The 14489-nt window shown below is 37.6% G+C and overlaps 1 long non-coding RNA gene across 1 annotated transcript; it reads right to left on the reverse strand.

Moving 5' to 3' along the window:
• LOC110264603 lies at window positions 335-708 on the reverse strand. Its single transcript, XR_002350778.1, has 2 exons — window positions 620-708; window positions 335-506 (listed from the first exon to the last, which is right to left on the reverse strand). It is a non-coding gene; the product is annotated as an uncharacterized LOC110264603 (long non-coding RNA).

Below are 14489 nucleotides of genomic sequence, written 5' to 3' on the forward strand. Positions count from 1 at the left end.
CTAGTTACTTTTAAGGATGTTTTCATTAGTTTTTATGTTAAATTCACATTTCTGGACTTTACTATGAGTTTGTGTGTTTTTCTGTGATTTCAGGTATTCTTTGGCTGAAATTGAGGGACTTGAGCAAAAATCAGATTCAGAGGTAGAAGAAGGACTGCTGATGATGTTGGATTCTGACCTCCCTGCACTCAAAGTAGATTTTCTGGAGCTACAGAACTCAAAATGGTGCTCTTCCAATTGCGTTATAAAGTAGACATCCAGGGCTTTCCAGAAATATATAATAGTCCGTACTTTGCCCAATTTTAGATCACCAAATACACAATATCTCACATCAGTATCCATATGTAATAATTCCAATACATAAAACACAGTTGTTGGAAAGCGCCCCTACCTCAAAACGCCAAAATCATAACCCAAATGCGTCACAGGAACCTCCTCTCTTAAACTGAAATCACCAACAACCGCAACCTCGGCTCCAAGCCACTCCCGCGGTAACCACAGCAACACTAATCGCAACATATAACAATAGAAACTTAATCTTATAGCAATTGATGCCGCTAAACCTTAGTGTATGAAGCCAGAATAGTAACTAGAGAGCTTTCAAATCGAAAACGCTTACCGAATGAAGAAGGAACAGCTGAACCGGAACAGCGGCGGTCTCTGAACTGGTTCAACGGCAACCCGGCAGCCACCTTAAGCGGCAGCGGCGACAAATTCCGATCACGACATCTGAAACCAACACGCAGCGGCTATAGTATTCCCGGAATTCAAAAAGGACAGAAACCACAATTAAAACCCTTACCGGCAACCTTTTTCGGCGACAGCAGTAGGGTCTCAAGTGGCAGAGGCTCAGCCCGGAGCTCCGGCGGTGATCCTAGAATTCACAGAACCACTCCCGGCGGTCAAAACACAGGGGCACAGCTTCCTCCTCCGACCACGACACCTGCGGCGGCCTGAATCCTTTTCCGGCGACGGTAAGAACCCCAACAGCGCAGCGCGGTTCAGTCTGCTCCATAGCACAGCGGCGATCCTTGGGCGATGACACGTGCGACGGAACGCACGGCCTCCCTCTCCCCGCAGCTCTCTTCCTCTTCATGTGAACTTTTCCCCTCTTGGGAACCAGCTGCTGCAACGTTCCTCTCTCCCAACTCAGTGATGACAGTGGCGCGGTGGTGCGACGGCTGGACGGCGATCTGAGGCAGGTAGGCTCGGCCGCACGAATAGAACCTTCCCTCTGCCGATCTCCCTCTCTCATAGTCGCGCAGTCTCTCTTCTCTGGGTTCTCTCCTCCGCGACGGCAAGGGCCGCGAGACGCGGCAGGTTGGACAGTGACGCGGCGGCACACTCTCTTCTCTCTTCATTCGGTGCGCCATGGCGGCGGCAAGGCGGCAGCTGGACGAGGCGACAGCGGTGCGACGGCGACGCCCCTCCTTCCTCTCTTCCTTTCTGATTTCCATGTCTGTTTTCTTTCTTTCCTTCCTCAGATAGTTGTGTGTGTGTGTGTGCTTAGAGTAGGGTGGCGGCTGCTGCTACATAGTTAGGGAGCTGGGCGGCAGCGGTAGTGAGGCCAGCCACCATCGCCCCTCCTCTCTTCCCCACTCCTTCTCTGTTTTGCTACTGTTGCTATGTATTGGTTTGAGGAAAAAGGGGGGAGCATTTGTGTTGCTGCCGCTGGGTTGGGGGAGAAGGTAACCGGGTCACGAGTTAGGGTTTCAAGGTCAGGGTTTCATTTTCAAAATTAGGGTTAAGGGCATTATGGTAATTTCACATAAAATTGGGAATAATATAGTAATTGAAACCCAAATTAAATCCAACACTAATTGTATATAGAAAAATACTATTTGCTCATCAATTTCACATTATTTTCAATAAAATGACCCAACCAAATTAATTAGAATATACTTAATTTCTTCATTTTCCAAAATAGTAATATCAATATTTTAAAATATTAATTATTTAGTCCAAAATCATTTAAAAATCCTTTTTATTTCACAACTACCAACTATATGATTTAAATATAGAAAATAATCCAATATTTGTAAAATTAGATAATAACCATAACTTATCTCAAATTCAATAAATCAAAACTTGCCTTAATTATCTTTAATAAAATAATTTCTGAAATTAAGGCTATAAATAATTATATGATTTGAGACTTGATCATAAAAAGACTTTCAAAGATTCTGGGTCTTACAGAATGGGGACGACCAACCTCTGTAACTGAGGTGAGAAGTTTATTGGGGTTAGCTAGTTACTACAAAAGATTTATTAAGGGATTTTTATAGATTCCATTGCCGATGACTTAGTTAACTCGAAAGGATACACCTTTTGTGTGGACGTCCGAATGTGAGGAGAGTTTTCAAACTCTAAAGGTAAGATTAACTACAGCGCCAGTACTTCTATTACCTGAACCCCATGTGTCGTTTGAGGTTTATTGTAATGTTTCATTGAAAGGATTAGGATGCATTCTAATGTAACATCAAAATGTTGTAGCTTATGCCACTACAACAAATATGGGCTTTAGCAAGGTCAAATTTTGCAAGACCTTAAAACCGATCTCTTAGATAGTTTTAGACAACGGTTTTTTATAGTGTTACTAATGAATTCAATTTTTCATTATTTTATAGCAACAAACTAAAACCATTCTCTTTGACTATCTTAAAGAATGATTTTATAACTGTTACCAGGATTTGTTTTTAAGCAACGATTTTTTATTGTTGTTTAAATAATTGTACAAAAGAACACATAAAAACCATGGCAAAAATGCTACACTTTAAAACCGTTCTTTTATATGGTCTTAGACAATAGTTTTTACAGTATTGTTGTTGAAGTTCAACTTTTTATTATATTATAGCAAAAAAAAAAAACCGTTCTCTTTGACTATTTTAAAGAACGGTTTTATAACTATTACAATTTTTCTATAAATACTAAATTTATAGAATACTCAAACATTATTGTTATAAACATATAACAAATATTATTTATAAAAAAATAAATTTAAAATAAATTTATAACAAATATTATATATTTTTACTTCATTTTCACTCTAAAATTTAACATAATATTTTTTTAACACCTCAAAAAAATTTTAACAACCTCCCTCTACTAACATTAGAAGAAAATAAATTTAAAATAATCTTTTTTCTCCCTCTACTAATATTAGAAGAAAATGGAGCATTTGTGACAAAAATTTTATGTTAAATTTGGCATTGCTACAAAAAATTAGTGATTATTATTACAATATTTTGTAACAACCTGATTTTTTTGTTACAAATTATGTTAGCTTTTGTAATGAGCCAATATGTTGTTGCAAAACTTTATAATATTTTATAACAAAATATTAAGTTATTGCAAAAATTCAAAATATTTGCAAACAAAATATCGTTTTATTTCAAAAACTCTAATTATTTTTGTAACAAAAAATTAGTTTGTCACAAAATTCAATATTGTTTGTAACAAGTTATTTATTTGTCATAAAATACAAGTATATTTTGTAACTATAAAAATTATTTAAAAAATCTTTAAAAAATATTTTTAACCCCCTCCCCAAAAACGACATCATTTTGGCGGTTTAAAAAAGAAAACCTAACTAGTAACTAACCTAAGGTTCATCGAAGAAGTGAAGCAGCCCCTCCCTCCCTCTCCCTCGAGCTCGAAGTGAAGAAGTGAAGAACCCTCTTTCACTTAGTCTCTGTAGAGGCAGACTCTCTCACACTCACAATAGTCGGCAACTCTGTCTCGTGTCGTCGTTCCTCTACGTCTCCGTCGTGCGTTGTCGCCTATAATAACCTGAGTTTTTAAAAATTAAATAATGAGTTATTTATGATTTATTATATTTTTGTTGATAATTTTATTTAAAGAAAATTATTTTTTTTAAAAATAATTAAATTAAATTTTATGATAATTTGAGTTTAAAATTCACTAAATTTAAAAAAAAATTAAATAATTGAATATTTTCATATTAGAGATTTAAAGTTTTAGTATTTGAAAATAATAAAAGTTTTATAAAATTTAAATTTAATAATTGAAAATTTTTATTAATATTGTGGACTAAAAGAAAATTTATTTATTTATCTCTAATTTTAAATTAGAATACTTAATTAAAAATAATTTGTAAATTGAAAAAAAAATATTCTTAAAGTTAATTATATTAGATTAAATTTGGTTTTAAATTAATATTCTATCCAAACTCTAAATTCCCAATTTCTATCCCTAATCTTACCTAACATTTTTTACCCAACACACACGCACACAACACTAATCCCTTCCATATTCACACACGCGTTTTACTCTGAACTACTCCCTCACACAGAAACACGCTATACACACGAAGAAGGAAAAATCAGAGAAGAGACAAAGAGGCCGAGCACTGCAAGGAAGAAGAAGAGAAAAAAGAAGAGAGGAAGTAGGAGAGGCTCGCGGTGCCGTCACTATCGCTAAAGCCAGAGGGGAGAGAGGTAGCGCTCGTGAGGGAGAGGTTGAACACGAACATGAGGAGAGGGAGAGATCGTGTGCGAAGGGATGTGAGCATCTGATGTGAGAGTTAATGTTGATCTAGAATTTTACAAAAATAGAATCTCGTTGCAAGCATAGTCTAGACTAACAATTAACTCTCAATCAAAGTTTAATTCAAAGATTTGTCATAATCAACACAAAATAACTGGAAGTTTAATTCCCGGGTCGTCTTCCCTAGCAGTTGCAAATGAAATGCTCAATTATTGGTTATGAGGGGGAATGGGGTTGATGGCAAGAAGCAAGAAATGTAAATAGTAAGAAGGTAAATAAGCATGCAAGGAATTAAAGATCAAAAGCAATTAAACTCAAGACAATTAATCAAGAGAAAGGAAAATTCAAGTGCTAAGAAACCTCTTGGCATGGATTGAGAGTTAAGGTTACTGATGAGCGGATAATTTATACGCTTTTTGGCATTGTTTTTACATAGTTTTTAGTATGTTTTTATTACTTTTTATTATATTTTTATTAGTTTTTAAATAAAAATCATATTTCTAGACTTTACTATGAGTTTGTGTATTTTTCTGTGATTTCAGGTATTTTCTGGCTGAAATTGAGGGACGTGAGCAAAAATCTGATTCAGAGGCTGAAAAAGGACTACAAATGCTGTTGGATTCTAACCTCTCTGCACTCGAAGTGGATTTTCTGGAGCTACAAAAGCCCAATTGGCACGCTCTCAATTGCGTTAGAAAGTACACATCTTGGGCTTTCCAGTAATATATAATAGTCCATACTTTGCCCGAGTTTTGATAACACAAACTGGCGTTTGAACGCCAACTTTCTATCATATTCTGGCGTTAAACGCCAGAACTGGCATAAAAGCTAGAGTTAAACGCCCAAACTGGCACCAAAGCTGGCGTTTAACTCCAAGAAAAGTCTCTACATATGAAAGCTTCAATGCTCAGCCCAAGCACACACCAAGTGGGCCCGGAAGTGGATTTCTGCATCATTTACTCATTTCTGTAAACCCTAGGTCACTAGTTCATTATAAATAGGACCTTTTACTATTGTACTTTCATCTTGGTTATTCTGGTTCCCCCTCTGGGGGCCGAAGCCAATGACCACCATTATCACTTATGTAATTTCAACGGTGGAGTTTCTATACCCCATAGATTAAGGTGTGGAGCTCTGCTGTTCTTCATGAATCAATGCAAAGTACTACTGTTTTCCTATTCAATTCATGCTTATTCTTATTCTAAGATATTCATTCGCACACAAGAACATGATGAATGTGATGATTATGTGACACTCATCACCATTCTCACTTATGAACGCGTGCCTGACACCACTTCCGTTCTACATGAAAACAAGCTTGAATGTGTATCTCTTGGGTTTCTAATCTAAGATTAAAACCTTCGTGGTATAGGCTAGAATTATTGGCGGCCATTCTTGAGATCCAAAAAGTCTAAACCTTGTCTGTGGTATTCCGAGTAGGATCTGGGATGGGATGACTGTGACGAGCTTCAAACTCACGAGTGTTGGGTGTAGTGACAGACGCAAAAGGATCAATGGATTCTATTCCAACATGAGTGAGAACCGACAGATGATTAGTCGTGCGGTGACAGCGCATTTGGACCATTTTCACTGAGAGGACGGACGGTAGCCATTGACAACGGTGATCCCCCAACATATAGCTTGCCATGGAAAGGAGTATGAATGATTGGATAAAGACAATAGGAAAGCAGAGGTTCAGAAGGAACAAAGCATCTTCATACGCTTATCTGAAATCCCACCAATGAATTACATAAGTACTTCTATCCTATTTTATATTTTATTTATATTTTAATTATCAAAACTTCACAACTATTTGAATCCGCCTAACTGAGATTTACAAGATGACCATAGCTTGCTTCAAGCCGACAATCTCTGTGGGATCGACCCTTACTCACGTAAGGTATTACTTAGACCACCCAGTGCACTTGCTGGTCAGCTGCACGGAGTTGTGAAGAAGTGTGTGATCATGATTTCGTGTACCAAGTTTTTGGCGCCGTTGCTGGGGATTGTTCATGTTTGGACAACTGACAGTTCATCTTGTTGCTCAGATTAGGTACTTTTATTTTATATTTAAGCTTTTTGACTTTTATTTTATTTTTAAAAAAAATTTTCAAAAAATAAATTATTCTATGACTTCAGAATTTTTACGAATGAATTCTAGAGTTTCATGATGATCTGTTGAAGTCTGGCTGGCTGTGAAGCCATGTCTAATCTTTTGGACTAAGGTTTCAACTTATCATCACAGGAGCTTGTTGATTTCTATCAATCTTGCTGTTGAATGTAATGATCTGCTAAAGCTTGGCTGGCCATTGGCCATGTCTAGTGTTTTGGACCGGAACTTTCACTGAAAGTTTGGCTGGCTAGTAAGCCATGTCTAATTCCTGGACTGGAGTTTTAGACTAACATTGCATGATTCTTGGAATTCTCATTAAAAATTTTGAATTCCTTATTTTCTCTTTTTCCAATTAATTTTCGAAAAAATTACAAAAAAAAATTTATAAAACCATAAAACCAAAAATATTTTGTGTTTCTTGTTTGAGACTAGTGTCAAATTTTAAGTTTGGTGTCAATTGCATGTTTTTCCTTTTCTTGCATTTTTCGAAATTTTATGCATGATGTTCTTTGTTGATCTTCAAGTTGTTCTTGATGATTTTCTTTGTTCTGATCTTTAAACTCTCCTGTTTGGTGTCTTTTGTTGTTTTTCATATGCATTTTCAAATTGTTATTGTCCCTAGTATACAAACTTCTAAGTTTGGTGTCTTTCATGCATTATTTGTTTTGATATTGATTTTCCATGTTTAGTTCATTCTGTTATTTTTCTCTCTCATCCTTAAAAATTCAAAAATTTTCAAAATTATGTCTTTTCAAGTTAATAATACAGAGAATTGAAGATTCAGAACATACAGCAGAGGAATTACAGAGAAAAAGTTGGGCGTTCAACACGCCCAGTAAGAAAGGAAAACTGGCATTTAAACGCCAGCCAGGGTACCTGGCTGGGCGTTAAACGCCCAAAAGGGTAGTATTTTGGGCGTTAAACGCCAGAATGGATACCATTCTGGGCGTTTAACGCCAGGATGGCACAGGAGGGGAGATTTTGTTTTTCAAAATCAAACCTTTTTCAAATCATATCTTTTTTTCAATTCACATCTTTTTCAATTTTCTTTTTTATATTTTTGAAAATTCCAAAAGGATTTTCAAAATCTTTTTCTTATTTTTATATGTTTCAAAATTAATGCTAATATTTAATATGATTGATTCAAAAAAATCTCAAGTTGTTACTTGCCTATTAAGAAAGGTTCAATTTTTAAATTTTGAAATCATATCTTTTAATTTCTTGTTAGTCAAGTAATCAACTTTAATTTTCAAAATCAAATCTTTTTCTAACTTCTTATCTTTTTAAAATTTGATTTTCAAATCTTTTTCAATTAACTACTTAACTTTTTGTTTGATTCTAAAAGTTTTCTATTTCAATCATATCTTTTTCAAAACCACTTTTTCAAAAAAAATCTTTTTAATTAAGTAATTTATTTAGTTTTTAAATTTCATTTTATTTCCCTTTCTAATTTTCGAATTCTAACTACATTTTAAAATAAAAAGAAAAATATTTTCCTTTTATTTTAATTTAAATTCGAATTCTCTCCCCCTCCTCACCTTATTCTATTTAAGGACTAACACTCCTCCTCAATTAGCAATTCGGACTCTCTCCTTCTTCATAAGTTTGAATTCTCCTCTCTACCTCATCCTTCCATTCTTCTTTTTCTCTGACACATTAAGGAATCTCTATACTGTGACATAGAGGATTCCATACTTTCTTTGTCTTATTCTCTATCATATGAGAAGGAACAAAGATAAAGGCATTCTTGTTGAAGCTGATCCTGAACCTGAAAGGACCTTGAAGAGAAACCTAAGAGAAGCTAAAGCACAACTCTCTGGAGAGGACCTAACAGAAATCTATAACACTGTTAAGACCCATGGGGTTGACCCTGAGGTCTACAAACTTATGCTTTTCCCTTTTGCTGTAAGAGACAGAGCTAGGACATGGTTGGACTCACAACCTAAGGACAGCCTGAACTCTTGGGAAAAGCTGGTCAATGCCTTCTTGGCAAAGTTCTTTCCACCTCAAAAATTGAGTAAGCTTAGAGTAGAAGTCCAAACCTTCAAACAGAAGGAACGCGAATCCCTCTATGAAGCTTGGGAAAGATACAAGCAATTGATCAGAAGGTGTCCTTCTGGTATGCTTTCAGAATGGAGCATCATATGCATATTCTATGATGGTCTGTCTGAACTGTCCAATATGTCATTGGACAACTCTGCTGGTGGATCTCTTCATCTGAAGAAGACGCTTGAAGAAGCCCAGGAACTCATTGAAATGGTTGCAAATAACCAATTCATGTACACTTCTGAAAGGAATCCTGTGAATAATGGGACAACTCAGAAGAAAGGAGTTCTTGAGATTGATACTCTGAATGCCATATTGGCTCAGAACAAAATATTGACACAGCAAGTCAATATGATTTCTCAGAGTCTGTCTGGAATGCAAGCTGCATCAGGCAGTACTAAAGAAGCATCTTCTGAAGAAAAAGCTTATGATCCTGAGAACTCTGCAATCGAAGAGGTGAATTACATGGGAAAACCCTATGGAAACACCTATAATCCTTCATGGAGAAATCATCCAAATTTCTCATGGAAGGACCAAGAGAAGCCTCAACAAGGCTTCAACAACAATAATGGTGGACGAAACAGGTTTAGCAATAGCAAGCCTTTTCCATCATCTTCTCAGCAACAGACAGAGAATTCTGAGCAGAGTCTCTCTAGCATAGCAGCCATAGTCTCTGATCTATCGAAAACTACACTAAGTTTCATGACTGAAACAAGGTCCTCCATAAGAAATTTAGAGGCACAAGTGGGTCAGCTGAGTAAGAAAGTTACTGAACTCCCTCCTAGTACTCTCCCAGGCAATACAGAAGAGAATCCCAAGAGAGAGTGCAAGGCCATAAACACGTCCCACATGGCCGAACCTGTAGAGGAGGGAAAGGCAATGATTTCCACTGAGGAAGCCCTCAATGGGCATCCACTGGCCTCCAAGGAGTTCCCTAATGAGGAACCAGAGGAATCTGAGGCTCAGATAGAGACCATAGAGATTCCACTGAACCTACTTCTGCCATTCATGAGCTTTGATGAGTATTCTTTCTCTGAAGATGATGAAAATATTGCTGAAGAGCAAGTTGCTCAATATCTAGGAGCAATCATGAAACTGAATGCCAAGTTATTTGGTAATGAGACTTGGGAGGATGAACCTCCATTGCTCATCAATGAACTAAATACCTTGGTTAGGCAGAAATACCTCAGAAGAAACCGGACCCCGGAAAATTCTCAATATCTTGTACCATAGGCACCATGACCTTTGAGAAGACTCTGTGTGACCTAGGGTCAAGTATAAACCTCATGCCCCTCTCTGTAATGGAGAAACTAAGGATCCTTGAGGTGCAAGCTGCAAGAATCTCACTAGAGATGACAGACAATTCAAGGAAACAGGCTTATGGACTTGTAGAGGATGTCTTGGTGAAGGTTGAAGGCCTTTACATCCCTAATGATTTCATAATCCTGGAAACTGGAAAGAATATGGATGAATCCATCATCCTTGGCAGACCCTTCCTAGCCACTTGATGTGCGGAAAACGATCCGACATAAAACTCACCGGCAAGTGCACCGGGTCGCATCAAGTAATAATAACTCACGTGAGTGAGGTCGATCCCACAGGGATTGAAGGATTGAGCAATTCTAGTTTAGTGGTTGATTTAGTCAAGCGAATCAAGATTTAGTTGAGTGATTTGTGATTAACAGAATTTAAATTGCATGGAAAGTAAAGGGAATGGGTAAATCGCATGAAATTAAAGAGCAGAGAAGGTAAATGTGATGAATCTTAAAGGGCAAGAAATTAAATGGCAGAAACTTAGAACGCAAGAAATGTAAATTGCAGAATCTTAAAGTGCAAGAAATGTAAATGGCTTGAATTGTAAAGGGAATTGGGAATTGGATTTGCAGAAATTAAACAAGGAAAAGTAAATTGCATTGATCAGACAAGTAGAAGGTAACTTGAATTGAACCGGATCTAAAACGGAAATGTAAATGAACTTGGAAAGCTTTAAACAGGGAATTTAAAATGCAACTTCAGATCTCAGGACCCAAGAGACTAGATAACCGAGTCTAGATCTCAATGCCTTCCTAGATCCAACAAGAGCAATTGCAAAGGAAATGTAAATTGCAGAGAAAGTAGAAGAAGAAGCAATTAACAGAAACTGAAATTTAATTGTGCAGTAAGTAAACAGAGAGATCTCAGGATGAGATTGAAATAGAATTCCTTCAATTCTCCAACCCAAGATCAAAGCAAATGTAATTTAAATTGAAAGCAAGAAAACTAAGAGGAAGGGAATTCAATTCTCCTTCCCCGAGACTTAGAAAATCCTAATTACTCAACACCAAAAGCTTTCCAAAAACTACCTACTAAAACTAAAGGAAAAGCTCCCCTCAAAACTTAAGTCCTAAGCTATTTATACACTTTCTTCAAATGGTCTTCAAGCTTTTTTCACCTATCATCAATCAATCAAACACATCAAAGCTATGCTCCAAATCATGAGATTGTGTTTCTTTCATAATATATGACAATTATAGCATAAAATCTCATGAAAGTGCATGAATTCATACATGGTTGATTGAATCAAAGGAAACATGGAAATCTACCTAATTGGCTTGCTTATGGCTCAAGAAAGTGCATAAATCAATTGAAAACAAAAGAAAAAGGCTAGTGAAACTAGGCTAAGATGACTTGTCATCACCACAGCAAAAGTTGTGATTGATGTTGACAGAGGAGAGTTGGTCATTCAAGTGAATGAAGACTACCTTGTGTTTAAGGCTCAAGGATCTCCTTATGCACACATGGAGAAGAAGCATGACAAGCTTCTCTCAATGCAGAGTCAAACAGAGCACCCACATTCAAACTCTAAGTTTGGTGTTGGGAGGCCATCATCATACTCTGAGTATCTCTGAGGCTCCATGAGAGCCCACTGTCAAGCTATTGACATTAAAGAAGCGTTTGTTGGGAGGCAACCCAATTTTTATTTATCTATGTTAAATTTCTATTTTCTATTGTTATTTTATATTTTCTTTAGGTTGATGATCATGTGAAGTTACAAAAACAATTGAAAAAGCAAAAACAGAATGAAAAACAGCATTAAGAACAGCACACCCTGGAGGACGATCTTACTGGCGTTTAAACGCCAGTAAGGGTAGCAGAATGGGCGTTAAACGCCCAGTCTGGCACCATTCTGGGCGTTTAACGCCAGAAAAGGGCACCAGACTGGCGTTTAATGCCAGAAAGGGGGCACAAAGCTAGCGTTTAACGCCATAAAAGGGAGAAAAGCTGGCGTTTAAACGCCAGAAAGGGAAGAAAAGCTGACGTTAAACGCCAAAAATGGGCAGCAACCTGGCGTTTAACACCAGGATTGACACTCCAAGGGGCATTTACATGCCAAAATGGTGTAGTGATGAGAAATCCTTGACACCTCAGGATCTGTGGACCCCACAGGATCCCCACCTATCTCAACTCTCTCTCTCACTTCTTCACACCTTCCCATAACACTTTTTCCCAAATACCCCTCACCAATCACCTCCATTTCTCTTCCCCATCATCTCTTCACCAATCACCTCCACCCACTCTTCCCCAAAATCCCCACCCACCTCACAATTCAAATTCAAATACTTTCCCTCCCAAACTCAACCCCTAATACATAAACCCTACCCTCTCTTTCCACTCCTATATAAACCCCTCTTCACTCCTTCATTTCCACATACCATAAACACTACTTCTCCCCCTTGGCCGAACCACTAAACCCCCTCCATCTCCTCTATTTCTTCTTCTTCTACTCCTTTCTTTCTTCTTTTGCTCGAGGACGAGCAAACCTTCTAAGTTTGGTGTGGTAAAAGCGTTGCTTTTTATTTTTCCATGACCATTTATGGCACCTAAGGCCAGAGAAACCTCTCGAAAGAGGAAAGGAAAGGCAAAAGCTTCCACCTCTGAGTCATGAGAGAAGGAGAGATTCATCTTAAAGGTCCATCAAGACCACTTCTATAAAATTATGGCAAAGAAGAAGGTGATCCCTGAGGTCCCTTTCAAGCTCAAAAAGAGTGAATACCCGGAGATCCGACATGAGATTCGAAGAAGAGGTTGGAAAATTCTCACCAATACCATTCAACAAGTCGGAATATTAATGGTTCAAGAGTTCTATACCAATGCATGGATCACCAAAAACCATGATCAACGTATGAACCCAGACCCAAAGAATTAGCTTACAATGGTCCGGGGTAAATACTTAGATTTCAGTCCATAAAATGTAAGGTTGGCATTCAACTTGCCCATGATGCAAGAAGATGCACGCCCCTACACTAGAAGGGTCAACTTTGATCAAAGGTTGGACCAAGTCCTTATGGACATTTGTGTGGAAGGCGCTCAATGGAAGAGAGACGCAAGAGGCAAGCCGGTTCAACTAAGAAGGCTTGACCTCAAGCCCGTGGCTAGAGGATGGTTGGAGTTCATCTAACGCTCAATCATTCCCACTAGCAACCGGTCTGAAGTTACTATAGACAGGGCTATCATGATCCATAGCATCATGAATGGAGAGGAAGTAGAAGTTCATGAGGTTATATCCCTAGAATTCTACAAGGTGGTGGACAAGTCCTCTACTTTGGCAAGGTTAGCCTTCCCTCATCTCATTTGTCACCTCTGCAATTCAGCTGAAATTGACATAGAGGAAGACATCCTCATTGAAGAAGACAAGCCCATCACTAAAAAAAAGATGGAACAAGCAAGAGATCCCACTCATGGACCTCAACAAGAGCATGAGAAAATTCCTCATCATGAAATCCCTGAGATGCCTCAAGGGATGCACTTCCCTCCACAAAATTATTGGGAGCAAATTAACACCTCCTTAGGAGAATTAAGTTCCAACATGGGACAACTAAGGGTGGAACACCAAGAGCATTCCATCCTCCTTCATGAAATCAGAGAAGACCAAAGAGCCATGAAGGAGGAGCAACAAAGACAAGGAAGAGACATTGATAAGCTCAAGCATTCCATTGGATCTTCAAGAGGAAGAACCAGCCGCCATCACTAAGGTGGACCCGTTCTTTAATTTTCTTGCTCTTATTTTTCTGTTTTTCGTTCCGTATGCTTTATGTTCTATCTATGTTTGTGTCTTTACTTCATGATCATTAGTGTCTTAGTGTCTATTCCTTAAAGCTATGAGTGTCCTATGAATCCATCACCTTTCTTAAATGAAAAATGTTTTTAATTGCAAAAGAACAAGAAGTACATAAATTTCGAATTTTAAAGTAGTTTAATTATTTTGATGTGGTGGCAATACTTTTTGTTTTCTGAATGAATGCTTGAACAGTGCATATTTTTTAATTTGTTGTTTATGAATGTTAAAATTGTTGGCTCTTGAAAGAATGATGAAAAAAGAGAAATGTTATTGATAATCTGAAAAATCATAAAATTGATTCTTGAAGCAAGAAAAAGTAGTGAAGAACAAAGCTTGCAAAAAAAGAAAAAAAAGGGGGCAAAAAATAAAAGAAAAAGAAAGAAAAAGAAAAAGCAAGCAGAAAAAGCCAGTAACCCTTTAAACCAAAAGGCAAGGGGAAAATAAAAATGATCCAAGGCTTTGAGCATTAATGGATAGGAGGGCCCACAGGAATAAAATCCTGGCCTAAGCAGCTAAACCAAGCTATCCCTAACCATGTGCTTGTAGCGTGAAGGTGTCAAGTGAAAAGCTTGAGACTGAACGGTTAAAGTCGTGGTCCAAAGAAAAAAGAGTGTGCTTAAGAGCTCTGGACACCTCTAATTAGGGACTCTAGCAAAGCTGAGTCACAATCTAAAAAGGTTCACCCCAGTTATGTGTCTGTGGCATTTATGTATCCGGTGGTAATAC

Source organism: Arachis ipaensis, chromosome B07, assembly GCF_000816755.2.
Source record: "Arachis ipaensis cultivar K30076 chromosome B07, Araip1.1, whole genome shotgun sequence".
Lineage (NCBI taxonomy): Eukaryota > Viridiplantae > Streptophyta > Magnoliopsida > Fabales > Fabaceae > Arachis > Arachis ipaensis.